This window comes from Callospermophilus lateralis, chromosome 11, assembly GCF_048772815.1.
Source record: "Callospermophilus lateralis isolate mCalLat2 chromosome 11, mCalLat2.hap1, whole genome shotgun sequence".
In the NCBI taxonomy this organism is placed as follows: domain Eukaryota; kingdom Metazoa; phylum Chordata; class Mammalia; order Rodentia; family Sciuridae; genus Callospermophilus; species Callospermophilus lateralis.
The window spans coordinates 41,887,355-41,901,323 of NC_135315.1; the positions used below are offsets into that span (position 1 = coordinate 41,887,355).

General features: G+C 41.2%; 1 non-coding gene across 1 annotated transcript; it reads right to left on the reverse strand.

Moving 5' to 3' along the window:
* Positions 1 to 2,078: 2,078 nt before the first annotated feature.
* LOC143411093 (small nucleolar RNA SNORA38) lies at positions 2,079 to 2,208 on the reverse strand. Its single transcript, XR_013092809.1, has one exon. It is a non-coding gene; the product is annotated as a small nucleolar RNA SNORA38 (small nucleolar RNA).
* Between the last annotated feature and the right edge of the window lie 11,761 nt (positions 2,209 to 13,969).

Sequence of the window (13,969 nt, forward strand, 5' to 3'; positions counted from 1 at the left end):
TCATCTGGAAGAGATATTGAGACTGTTTTTCCCTGGGACACTTCCCCCTGTGCCCTGCTCTTCTCTGTCCTTTCCTCCATGTTTCTGGGATGGCAGAGATGGTTCTTAATAAATTTCTGTTTTTCACAAATCTTATAATAGAATTGATGCTCCAAAAATGTTCATAGATATTTCACTGTTTTGCATCCTCCTTTCAGAGTTGGACCTGGGCACACGTCAGTGTGAGCAGCGGGTAGTAATGTAGGACCGGGAGCTCATCCAAAACCTAAAAAGAAAAGTGACTTCAGAGACCTATCAATATCCCCCAATAGCAACAAATGATTCAAAGTGCTTCTGAAGGGACAAGATTATGAGCTTTGGTCGGGTGGGCAGGGGAAAGAAATACAGACCCTGCGTGTATTCTGACACTGCTGTTACCTGGTTACCGTTTTCAGAAGGGAACTATTGACAGACAGTGCTGTCAGTCTGGTTCATTCTGCGGAGACATCCCTGTAGCATAAGGAAGTCCTGTGAAGCAGACTTTGTTGGGAGCCAGTGGAAGGGTGCCTTTTCCAGATCTGCTGCTCAATTCCTTGACTGTATCATGCAAGAAACTCAGTCTTTCCCCTGGTGATGTTTTCTCCTTCTAGAGCACTGGCATGAGACAGTCCCTCTGAGAGGCCTGACCCAGGTCAGGGCCCTTCAGCCAACCTGAGATTCCAAGGGGTGCTGAGCAGCAAGCCAGCTATCCTAGGGAACAGAGGGAGGATGTATGGCAAGAGAGAACAGCCTGGAAGAGTGGAGCGTGGCAGGAAGCGGGTGTTTCCCAAGGCATATTGCAGCTCCCAGGTACAGGTGTTTCCATTGTAGACAGTGAACGTGTGGTTTGAGAAACCCATCAGGGAATTTCCTTCCGGTTCCTAAGGAGCCTAAGGAAAGTCAGGCCTTGACTGGCAGGGCCAGCGGCTGCCTCTTCTCTCCCTCAAACTCAGTTGCGCAGGAAAGGCTGAGTTTTGTACTCAAGAGCTGGGAATCTGCTGGAGGATCCAGCAGGGATTGAGGGCATCAATCATCATTCCACAATGTGCATCTGGCTGGGTCTGCACCATGGGCTCCTGGTGGCAGAGTGTAAGCTGAGAGCCTCAGAGTCATCCTGAGAGAGGAAACAGTAGACTTGAAGCAGGAGGAGAGAGAGGTTGAGGAGAGGGCAGAGAGAGAGGCAGAGGAGGAGGAGAGGGAGGGATACAGGGAAAGTGAAGGGAGAGGAAGCCCAGAACAGCAGCTGGAAGGCAGCCTCTGCTGGACTGGCAGAGGGTGGGGCTGCCTCAGGAAAGAGGGAGGAAAGAATTGAAAATGGGCTTTTGACTCGTAGAAGGAGGCAGGCAGGGGACAGCTCACAGCTTGCTGATCAGGAGAGGATGGGAAGAGGCAGCTGAGACAGTGAAAAGCAGGAGGGACCTGGGGACCCAGGGAGCCATGAGGCCTCAGCAGAAAGCATCAGCATTTCCCTGTGGGATCCAAACTCCTTCCAACATGTTCTATGAGATTGACTATATGATCTACTGATTTTCTTTATTCTTTTTTATATTCTTTTTAATATGGGACAATTGAAAATGAATGCTGGGGCTACGGTTGTAGCTCCGCGGTAGAGGGCCTGGCTAGCACATGTGAGGCACTGGGTTCGATCCTCAGCATGGCATAAAAATAAATAAATAAAATAAAGGTATTGTGTCCATCTACAATTAAAAACTTTAAAAAGAGAAAAGAAAAAAAAATGAATGCTGCAGGAAACGCTTGGTACATAAATCTTTGCCAGCAACTCTGATTTGCTTCATAATATCCCAGAGGCAAAGTTACTGGATAAAGGCTATGTACATTTGACAGCTCCTTAATATCTGTTTTTTTAAAATATTTTATTTTTTAGTTGTAGTTGAACACAATACCTTTATTTTATTTTATTATTTTTATGTGGTGCTGAGGATTGAACCCAGGGCTTCGCGCGTGCTAAGCAAACTCTCTACCACTGAGCCACAACCCCAACCCACATTTTTTTCCTTGCTTTTTTTTTTTTTTTTTTTTTTCCTTTCTTTCTTTCCCCTCTATGTGGGATGACTGATATGAGCCTGGGAGGAGCAAGCTGGCCCCAGACTTCCCCAAATCCACGATTCTTTTCCTCCAATTCTTACGCATCCAAAGACAGGGAACCAAAGACACGCCTTTGTAGGAGGGTTCCTTAATATCTATTGCAAACTGATGTGATGCTGCAGAGAAGTGGTACCATATATATTTATCCAACAGCAGCGTGGAAGAGCATTGGTCTCTGTGTATTCTTGCCCCTGAGCTATCAGACTTGGCCTGAATCCTTGTCAGTGGATATGCAAGAAGTATTACTTAATGCCCAAATTAGATGCAGTGTCCACAGGGGTTGCATTAGTGGAGAACAGATAAGGAGAATCCTTTTGATGGGTTTCGATATGATTTTCCTGTCTGATGGATGCGTTCTTTCCCACAACATTACCTTGGGGATGGATACAGGTGTGGATGCCTCCAGTCCTGTACCTGTGCAGACTCTCCTGTGGTGTGGAATCTCCCCCTCACCCTCCTCCTGCCCCCATTCTGAACTTTATTTGTGTTCCTCCAGGTTTCTGATCTGTTACTTCCTCCACCCAGAGAGCAGCAGGGCTGGGGATGGAGTTTCACCAAGCATCTGCCAGGAAATCTAATTCATGGTACCCTCTGGCCTGTGATTTTCAGCCAAAATGATGAATTGCTCAATGCAATTTATCTGACGGCCAAACTCCCACACAATGTGAACTCTGGTAAAGAGTGGATAGGAGTGGGAAGGAATGTCGTAGGGGTATGATGGGGACATCCTCCTGTCTCCCAATAGCACTCCCAATAGCATCCTCCCTTAGAGCACTGTGTTCGCATTCTGTCTCTGTGATATATACTTTAGAGAACTTATAAGGAGGACAGGTTTATCTTGGCTCAGTTTCAGCGTTTTCAGTCCATGATTGGTTGACCCTTGATATTTTGCGCCTGTGGCAGCATAGCACATCCTAGAGGGAGCACTGGACACCAGGAAACAAAACGAGAGACAGGAAGTGGCAGGCATTCCATACCCCCTTCCACGCCCCCAGTGACCTCGCTTCTTTCCACTAGGCCCCATCTCCTAAATGTTCTACCTCTCAATAGCACCACAGCTGAAGCTGCCTTTTTTAACACATGGGTCTTTGAGAGACATTTGAGATCCAAATGACAACAAACATCCACCACTTGACCTGCTCTTTCCTGAGGTCCTGTCTTTTCTCTTGGCACTTTCCTTGGCTTGCACAAACCATACCTTCTGGCAACTTCCTGAGAGAGGAAGCACACAAGGGAGGTAAATCATGGGCCTTTGTACACAGGAAAATGCCTTTAATTTCATATTAACATCAGACTGACAATTGGGTTGAGTATAGATGTCCTGTTCAAAATCACTTCTCAGAAAATATTTTTTATAGTATCGATGGCCTTGGCCATTTCTATTTAAGCTCCCAGTGTTGCTCATGAAAATATGAAACCACTATGGCTTCTAATTCATTCATGTGACCAATGGTTTTCCCTTGGAAGCTTGTGTTATCTTCTCTTTGTCTCCAAGGTTCTAAATTTCAAAATGATTTTCCTCATTTTGAGTCTATTTTTATTCTTTGCATTGAATTTTTGACAGATCTCTTTAATCCAGAAATTTCAATTTCTCTAAAAATTTCCCCCAATTATTCCATTGACAATTTCCTCCATCATGTTCTTTTTGGGAATTCTTTTATTCACTCGTTGGACTAGCCCTTAAAACCTCTACTTCATAGCTGGGTATGATGGTGACATCTATCATCCCAACAATACAGGAGGATTGCAAGTTTGAGACCAACCTCAGCAACTTCTTCGCAAGACCCTGTCTCAGAATAATATAAGGATGTCTAGGGGTGTAGCTCTGTGGAAGAGTGCTTGCCTAGCATGCTTAAGGCCCCAGGTTCCATGCTCAGCAACACACACACACACACACACACACACACACACACCCCTACCTCTGCTCTTTCTGGAAGATTTCCTCATTTTGCTCCCAAATCTTCAATTGAGGTCCTCATTATTAGCTAGGATTCTCCCCCCTAAGCATTCCTTTCATAGTATCCACTTCTTATTTTGTGGATACTGATCTTTTCTCACCTCTTTGAGGACATGGATAGAGCTTTTTAATTTTATTTGTACTGGGAATTGAACACAGGAGTGCTTTACCACCAAGTGATATCCCCAGTTCCCACTTTTTTTTTTCCTTTGAGACAGGGTCTCATGTTTCTGAGTGTCTCACTAAGTTGCCCAGGCTGGCCTCAAAGTTGGGATCCTCCTGCCTCAGTCTCCTAAATTGCTGGGATTACAGGCATTACAGGAGTATGCCACCATACCTAAAGGATATGGTGCTTCTTTTTTTTGTATGGTGTGTGTGTTGTGCTGGGGATTGAACCCAGGGCCTTGTGCATGTGAGACAAGCACTCTACCAACTGAGCTATATTCCCAGCCCAGGACAGAGCTTTTAATGTTGCTCTTCCTTGCACGGTTTTTGTTTTCTCCTTGTTTATCTAGCATTGCCTCTAAATCTTTACCTTCCACAATGTGGATTTTCCACAGAAATGTTAACCATTGATCCAGTGCTTTTGATTAAGAGTTGGACTGAAAGGCTGATTCAGGGCTGAGACTTGTGTGATGCTGTCACTCTTTTGAGCGGTGATCAACCTGGGCTGAGAATCCTGATAACAGGACCTTAGGTCTTTCCTCTTGAGCAGATTCCTTCCCCAGAGCAGGGTCTTCCAATCTCCTCTCCTCCTAAGGGACGAATAAGGAATGTGGGATGGAGTATCCTCATCTTTAGTTCACCTTCAATTTCTTAACTTGCCTTTTTCCAGCATCAGTCTGTTGCCTAACAAATCTTTCTTCCAGTCTTTCAAAACAATAAATCTTCAAATCAATGCTGGGGTGAATAGGGGCAGTTGCCTGGCAGGATTGACTTGAAAAGGGGATGAGTTAACCTGCTGCTCCCCAGCCTCCTCACACTCATCCTCTGCCCCTGAGCTGTCCTGTCTTCCCAGGTCCAGAGGTCCCAGTCTTTCTAGAACCTGAGCCATTTGAGAATCCCATAGTATGAAGAAGATTGTTTCTCTACTGACAGTTTAGGGTTTGACTCTGCTATGTTAGTGGCCACTTGTCCACCTGTTTGTGGTCTCTTTTCTATCCGGTTCTCCTCAACATTAAGAATTGGTTTAACTTTTGGGCTGAGGTTGTAGCTCAGTGGCAGAGCGCTTGCCCAGCATGAGTGAGGCCCTGAGTTCCATCCTTAGCACCACATAAACATAAGCAAATAAAATAAAGGCATTCTGTCCATCTACAACTACAAAAAAAAAAAAAAAAATTACACCTGTAATCTCAGCAAATCTCTTAGCACGGTGTCCTCTTCACGTTCATGTTCAATCTTTTCTTGGGGGGAGGGGTACAGGGGATTGAACTCAGGGGCACTTGACCACTGAGCCCCATCCCCAGCCCTATTTTGTATTTTATTTAGAGACAAGATCTCACTGAGTTGCTTAGCACCTCGCTGTTGCTGAGGCTGGCTTTGAACTAATGATCCTCCTGTATCATCCTCCCAAGCTGCTGGGATTACAGGCTTGCACCACTGCACCCAGACTCATGTTCAGACTTGATAAGTTAATATTTTTCCAAGCTGGTCCTGCCACTAGCCATCTTGCAGTAAGACTCCAAACTTTCCTGACTTTTGTGCAAATGGGGTTCATGTGATCACTTGGCTCTTACACTAGAGTGATTGCTTTGGAAATTCTACAGGTCTCAAGGAAGCATTTGTGTATTTTACATGTGTTTTATAGTGCAATGGTGAGGTTGACATGGCCTAAACTTGGACTTTAGGCTGTTTTGCTTTTGAGTCATAATTGAAAGTCAAAAGTAATTTATTTTTGTTATTGTTAGTACTGTTGATACATCAACTCTTTTGAGGTTTTTGGTTGGTTGGTTGGCTGATTGGTTCGTTTTTGTTTTTCTGGTATTGAGGATTGAACTCAGGGGTGCTTTGCCACTGAGCTACATCCCCAGGCCCCGCCCCCCCACACTTTTTTTTGAGACAGGGTTTCACTAGGTTGCTTACAGCCTCACTAACTTGCTGAGGCTGGCTTCCAACCTGCAATCCTCCTGCCTCAGCCTCCCGAGTCACTGGGATGATGAAATAGGAATGGAGAAGGAATGGGAAAGGGAAAGTACTGGAGAATAAAATTGACCGGGGGATGGGTTTATGGCTCAGCAGCAGAGCGCTCACCTTGCATGTGCGAGGCCCTGGGTTGGATCCTCAGCACCACATAAAAATAAAGATATTGTTTCCAACTAAAAAATAAATATTTGAAAATAAATAAATAAAATTGACCAAATTATATTGTGTGCATATATGAAAAATCACAATGAATCCCACTGTTATATATAATCATAATGTGCTATTTTTTAAAAAAAAAAAGGGAGAAACTGCATGAAATTCACTGGACTGTTTGGAAAGTTAAAACAGTTGACACATTGATGCACATAAAAGAATGCCTGACATAGAAGATACATTAAATATTATCTGTCTCAATCATTCTTCTTCGGACACTATTTCTGGTAGAGTAGATAAAGACCAATAATCAAAATGTGGGTTCATGCAATTCACTTAGTCTACCTGATAAATGTAGCTGACCCCATGTATTTAGGCTGCTTGGAGTTTGCCCCTTCTGAGAGTACTCATCTTTTGTCAAACTTGTCCTCCACTTTTCGAAGCTGAAGAAGACACCCTTACCAGCAGCGTGGGCTGGGTTTGATGATGGGAACAAAGTGAGGGAGGATTTACTGGAAGTTCCCACTGGATTCAGCCTGGGTTTCTTCGTAATTCCCAGAGCATACTTTCCAGGAGTGACCTTCATGAGGATGATCCCTGTGATGTTTCTTGACCCTTCTGCACAATGGATATACAAGTTTTCAAAAATTATTTATATTAATTTATTATTATTATTATTATTATTATTATTATTATTATTATTATTAGAACCAGGGATTGAACCCAGGGATACTAAACTATTGAGCCACATCCCCAGCCCATATGTATACACACACACACACACACACACACACACACACACACACACATATACATACAATTTAGAGGCTAGGTCTCACTGAGTTGCTTAGAGCTTCGATAAGTTGCTGAGTCTGACTTTGAACTTGCGATCCTCCTGCCTCAGCCTCCTAAACTGCTGAGATTACAGGTGTGTGCAACCATGCCCGGCTCACTTGCAGAAATTATTTAGAAAGCAGGAGAGGCTTGGAATATCAGCCTTGTTTTCAAGTGGGGGCAGTATTGACAGTGGCCTGGAGGGAAAGGCAGTTTATATTGTTCTCTGGGGGAAAAGTGGGCTACCTTGTTGAAGCCGCCTGCAAAGACTGTAGGGAAAGCTAAGGACTCCTGGATGGCTTGGTATGTGGCATTTGGAAAGGCCTAATTTCCTTTTGTAATATTTATGGGCTTATTGACAAGCAAGCTTTAAATTCTCTTTTAAAATTATATGTATATGATCTCCATTTCTAAATTAAGTGAACAATTCTGGGACCTCTCAGATAAATGGTGTCAAAATCAGTAAAGCCAGAGCAGTGTGCAAACCAGCATTGACTAGTCTGAACCCTTCCCATTGTCGTGTCACCTACTGGTATACATGTCTTCTGTGGCCTAGTATTTTGTTGAAAATTATGAATTCTTTCTTTTTCTGGTGAAATAAGAACTCTTTTTGGGTGGAGGGGGATTCTAGGAATAGAGCTCAGGGGTCTTTTGTCACTAAGCTACATCCCCAGCCCTTCTCATTTTTTATTTTGAGACAAGGCCTTTCTAGGTTGCTGAGGGTCTTGCTAAATTGCTGAAGCTGGCCTCAAACTTGATCCTCCTAACTCAGCCTCCTTATTTTTTTTTCTTTTTTTAAGAGTAGAGGCAGGATTTGAATTTGATCAGTCAGACCCTGAGGAAGCCTGAACTCTTTTTTTTTTTAGACTTTATTTATTTATTTAAAGAGAGAGAGAGAGAGAGAGAGAGAGGCTGGGGATGTGGCTCAAGCAGTAGCTTGCTCGCCTGGCATGCGTGTGGCCCGGGTTCGATCCCCAGCACCACATACAAAACAAAGATGTTGTGTCTGGCCGAAAACTAAAAAATAAATATTAAAAAAAAATTCTCTCTCTCTCTCTCTCCCTCTCAAAAAAAAAAAAAAAAAAAAACAGAGAGAGAGAATTTTAATATTTATCCTTTAGTTTTTGGCAGACACAACACCGTTGTTTGTATGTGGTGCTGAGGATCGAACCTGGGCCACACGCATGCCAGGCGAGCACGCTACCCGCCTGAGCCACACCCCCAGCCCTGACTCAGCCTCCTTAGTTCCTGGTATTAAAGGCAAGCACTACCATACCCCACAATAGGAACTCTTTTTAAAACAAAAATTGAAAGTTCATAGTAAGTTTTCCAAGCAACCACTTGCTGAATTCATTCCCTTTACTTTGTAGAGGTAGCTGCTGGGGACAGGAGGTGCAGGCATATGTAGCAGGGGGAGCTGTGAAAAACTGCTAGTACCTATGAAAGACCCCAGCCCAGCAACCTTAGGCTTAGTTACAAAATTATTAGGGCACGTCACAAACCTGCAGACAATGTGTTTTTCAGATAATCAGTTAAGTGTGACTGATTGAAAAGGGAAAAACAGGATGGTTGGGAAAGACAGAAAAACAGATTCCAGGGCATGCCTGAATAAACAGGGGTTAATAAGCAGGAACAGAAAAATCAGAGTGCTCATATGTAACTGTCATGTGGTGTAATTCCAGGAACATAAAATGAAAAATAACTTTACCCTTTAGGTAACCTGTATGCTGGGTTCAAAATAACCAATAAGAAACCTGTTGCTTACCACGCGCGCGAAACCTGCCCCTTTACCCTATAAAAGACCTGTACCCCAAAGCCCGGTGTGCCAGCTCACCAAAGCTCCGGCTGAGGTTTCGCTGAGCACCCACAGGCGCCTGTGTCTGAATAAACCTCATGCGTTTGCAGCCAGTGCCTCCTGCGTCTTTCCTGGACAGGGAATCGGTGGGTCTTTCATTTGGCGAGCCAGCCAGGAGAACTCCTGTAACCCCGTCCGGATCCCTGCCCGAGGAACACCCGATAACCACTGGGAGGTAAGCTGGCCAGTTCGTGTCATTTTATGTCTCTGTCTATGTCTGATTGTTATCTGTTCATGCGCAGCGTCTGTACGATTACGCGTAATTGCTCTGTATTCTGGGCAGCTTGAGAAGGAGTTGACAAACTCAGACTTCTCCCCTGCCACCCTGGGAGACGTCCCAGGGACTCAGGGAGGCCCATCTTGGGGGGCCTCCAATGTTCTGTAGAGTACACTGTACTCGTGGGTGACGGAGGTGACGGTATCCCTCCTCTCCCTAATCCGTTCGGTTTGTGCTCAAGCCGCGCAGCGTTCTTTGTGTCCAGTCTGATATTTGTGTCTGTCTTCTTGCCTTTGTACTTTCTCATTCCATCTAAGACTAACATGGGACCTTAAAACCAGTAGATATCCCTTAACACTTAGGTGGCTTCTTTAGTCTACAGATCCGCCATAAAGAAAAAAAAAAGAGTCAAGAGAGAAATTTGAGCCGATCAAAGTACATACCCTCTTTCCCCTTCAAGACCTAAGACAGATAAAAACTGACTCTACTGGAAAGTTAGGAGATATGCCAGATTGCCTGAAATTGGGTCTATCCAAAGAAGTTAATCCTGTTAGTAAAGGAGAGACTGAGAAACTCCCAGCAGCTGCCAGAGCCATCTTCGCTCTGGGGAATATCCTCATTCTTTCCCTGCACTGCAAGGATTACTCCACCTGAATGCAGTAAAGTAAGTCACACTGAGACCCTTGATTTTACACCTATAGTTGCCCCTATGTAAAAACATCTGGTCCACTCGTGGGAAAATCTATGATGCCACTGATAGGAGTCATAATTAAATGAAAGTTCAAAACCTGGAGAGATATTTTCTTATCTAGTTGTCTGATTGTTTCTTGGGGATAATCTAGGTTAAATGTGTGTCTAAAAGATAATTTTTTTATTGTAACAATCTGGTACCTAAATGAGTTTGAAGCATTGTATAATCTTGCAGTTAAAAGTTAGGGTTAGGTAATTGTTTAGTTTGTGATTTCAGATAATTCATGCCAGAAAACTTAAATACTTAGGATAAAAAAAAAAAATCTCTATTTCCAAGTTGGCAAGTAACTCCCAATCATTCAGTTTTATTTTTTCATCAATTTTGAACTGGGTAGCCTAAAAAGATTTCACTAGGTGTACCAGTGCATTAATTTGGGCAAAGATAGTAAATTATAATTTGGTATCTGTTCCCCTTAGTGTGTAAGATTCAAAAAAAAAAAAAATGTTAAATTAAGATGTTGGTCTGGCTTATTAAAATAACATTAAATAGCAACAGTCTTTAAAATATTTAAAGCTTAATTTTGGATATACAAGGTAGTGGTAGTGTGTGGTTCTCTTTTAAGATTTTTTTTTTCCAGGTGATTTAATGTAACTTAGTACTACTTTAAAAAACTTCAGAACAAAGAAAGTGACTTAATGATCCTGAAGGGATCTCTTCTGATGGTAGCTTTATATTATTAAGTAAATTCCTATTTTCAGTTTTGTGTGAGCAAGTTTTTCTAGTATAAAAAAAAAATAGTAAAAGTGTCTTTTTATGGGAACTCAAACTAGATTAAACCAGAGGGTAAATTGTATGGCATTTACTAATTACTGGCCAATTTTTTCTAGGATTTTTGCTTTTTCCTTAGATTTTGTATTTTTTTGAGCTCATGATTTTGATCCTACAGACAAGTTAATGTTTTTCTGATAAGTTCTATTTTTGATCAACTATGGAGTTTTTAAACATTGCAATGAGATATCACCTGAAAAAGCAACAAGGCCTTTGCTATTGTATTGTGTTACACTTGTTACGTGTTGTATGTCAATATGTCTGTATGTGTGTATGTCCATGTATCATGTAGTGATATGACAATTGACAGATAAAGAGCGCTCATAAAATATTTTAAAAATGGATCCAAATATCTTTGACTCACGTGATTAAAATGGTTCAATTTAAATTGGGTAAACAGATAAAAGTAAAAATGTCTTTAAAATTAAGCTTATAGGTTTTTCTAGGTGTTAAAAAACTCTAATAAAATGTTGATGTCTATAAAATAATCTGCTTAAATTCAAAATTTACAAGTATTGTTTCAAAATGTGAACAGAAGGAGGTTAACAGATAAAAAAAAACTAAAAGGTTCTAGATATAAATTTAATAAATTTTTCTGGATAAAAGTCTATATGATTAAATAATTAAAAAGGTTTAAGTAAATGATATAAAAAAGGTCTGTGTAAGTTGCTTATAAGTATAAGTTTTTAAACAAGTAATCTTAAAAAAAATTAAACAGCTGGTTAAACAAGTGCTGTTGTTTTAAAAAATTGTGCTATGTTATCTCTTTAAAAGCTAAACTTGGTTAATATAAAAACATCAATGTAATTGTGGTGCCATTAATATGTTTATATCTTCCAGGTATACAAGTCTGTAAGGTAAAAGCTTCAAAAGAACATTATATCAAACTGGTGTCCTAAAGTTGTATGGTAATTTTAGGCTTAAAAAAAAAATGTTAGAGATTTATTTATATCATTTGTGTTCTATAACTGGACTTGTTATCAATAAGATATGTAAAGTTCTATGTTACTTTTTACACTGAGATACAATTTAAATATATTTTTAAGTTAATGAGAGCCTAATCTGTGTAAAGGTTTTATTACAAAACACAAAAGTACTTTGCCACTTTTCTACAAAAGGTTAAAAGCTTTCAGCCTTTCTTTAATTCATGTTTTAGATGTGATATTATGTTATGTTTGCTCAAGTTCACAACAATTTATGTAGACTTTTGTAAAATGATGTCTAAAAAGTAAAGATCAGTCTCAGAACTGCAGTACTTAAGATTTATAAAGAGCCCCGCCTTACTTGAGATAAAGCTCTATGTCCCATCCCACTATATGTAAAAGTGACTATAAAAAAAGTAGGCTAGATTTCAGTACATTTAAAGTTATGTCCAAAAGTTAGTTTTTGTTAAGATTACTAAGATCTCAAACAGGAAATTATAATGTATAACTCTGCCAAAATTCAAGGTAGCTATTATATGAACTAAATATGTTTTTACTCTTTGATAATTTTATCTTGTAGTTTTCAAAATGGCTGAAAGACTGCCTGTTAATGTTCTGCAGAGGTACTGATTTAAGAACTCACAACCTGGGTTAATGTAAGATAAGGAGTTATCACCTACAGGATAGAGAGATAGACATTAAAGCCCAGTGCTCTTAATATAAGGCTGTTGACTTATTTGCTGGATGTTTAAGATCAAGTTTTAAAATTAAAAATTTGGCTTTTGCCCTCTGAGTCAGAGTCAAGGGATAGGGGACTTTTCCTAAGGGCTCTGCAACTCTGGGCCACATAACTTCCTGAGCAGGGAGATTAATGAGACCAGTGGAGGACAGAAAGCCAATCAGTGCATTTGCTGTGAAGAGGAGGGTCATCAGAAAAGGGAGACATCCCTGATGCTTCCGAGGGAAGCCACATGGTCAAGCAAGGCCTGGACCCATCCTAGCACAAATGGCACTAGCAGATCTGAAAAGCTGCTGTAAGTTCCCGAGGACTCCCAAGAAAACTCAGCTGACTGTTAACAATAGATAAAAACAAAGGTCAGTTTGACTTGCTTCATCTTAAACACTTAGCAAAGACAGTCAAGGCCAAAACACAGCTATTCCTGGACATTTTAAATAATAATAATAGTTAAATGTAACTTCCATAAATAAGTAAACTGGAGGCTACAAAAGAGATTCTTAGGTAGAAATGCCTGATAACTATCAAAAGGAACTGCCAGAGTAGTTTTTAGTTCAAGGCTTTTATTTCTAACCTACACAGGTAGGCTTAATGTTTACTAATATGGTTATCCAGCCCTAGTAACAGAATTAAAGATTTCTCTATTAGACACAGAGGTCAAATTAGTAAAAAATTTTGCAAGATCAGATGACATTAAATTATTAAACTGTGTCTTAAAAAAAAAAAGACATCTGTAACCCTAAAAGTTAAATGTTATGTTTACAGTCCTAGTAACTGGGGATGTTAAAGCCTGGTGAGGAAACTTATGTACAGTGACATGTTCCAGCTGCTGCAACACTTATTCAGTACTCATGGTTTTTGTTTCTCTCATAGAAGCACCCATCCCCAGATGACAACCTGTTTTTCCCCAACCAGACCTCAAATGGAACTGACTTCTAAAAGAAAACTCACGTCCCCCACGTCGCTCCCCAACGTCTTCAAGCCCCCTCATGTTCGACACCCATTTTTCAGCTCTGAAGCAGCCAGAACGAGTCATCGCCCCTTCTCCACACAGCAATAAAGTTTCTAAAATTAGGGGGGGAACAAAGCCAAAAGTAGATAGATAGTATAGATAGGTAAATCGAGTCAGGTTGGATCTAGGAGGTCAATTTTAAGTAAGTCTGGGAAGTTAAAGACTGTCCCCTGAGGATTACTGTTTACCAAGATGTAGAGCCAGCCCAAATAGGCCCCCAACTGAGGGAACCATGATTGGTTCCCAAGTTTCCAGACAAAGGGGGGAATGAAAGACCCCAGCCCAGCAACCTTAGGCTTAGTTACAAAATTATTAGGGCACGTCACAAACCTGCAGACAATGTGTTTTTCAGATAATCAGTTAAGTGTGACCGATTGAAAAGGGAAAAACAGGATGGTTGGGAAAGACAGAAAAACAGATTCCAGGGCATGCCTGAATAAACAGGGGCTAATAAGCAGGAACAGAAAAATCAGAGTGCTCATATGTAACTGTCATGT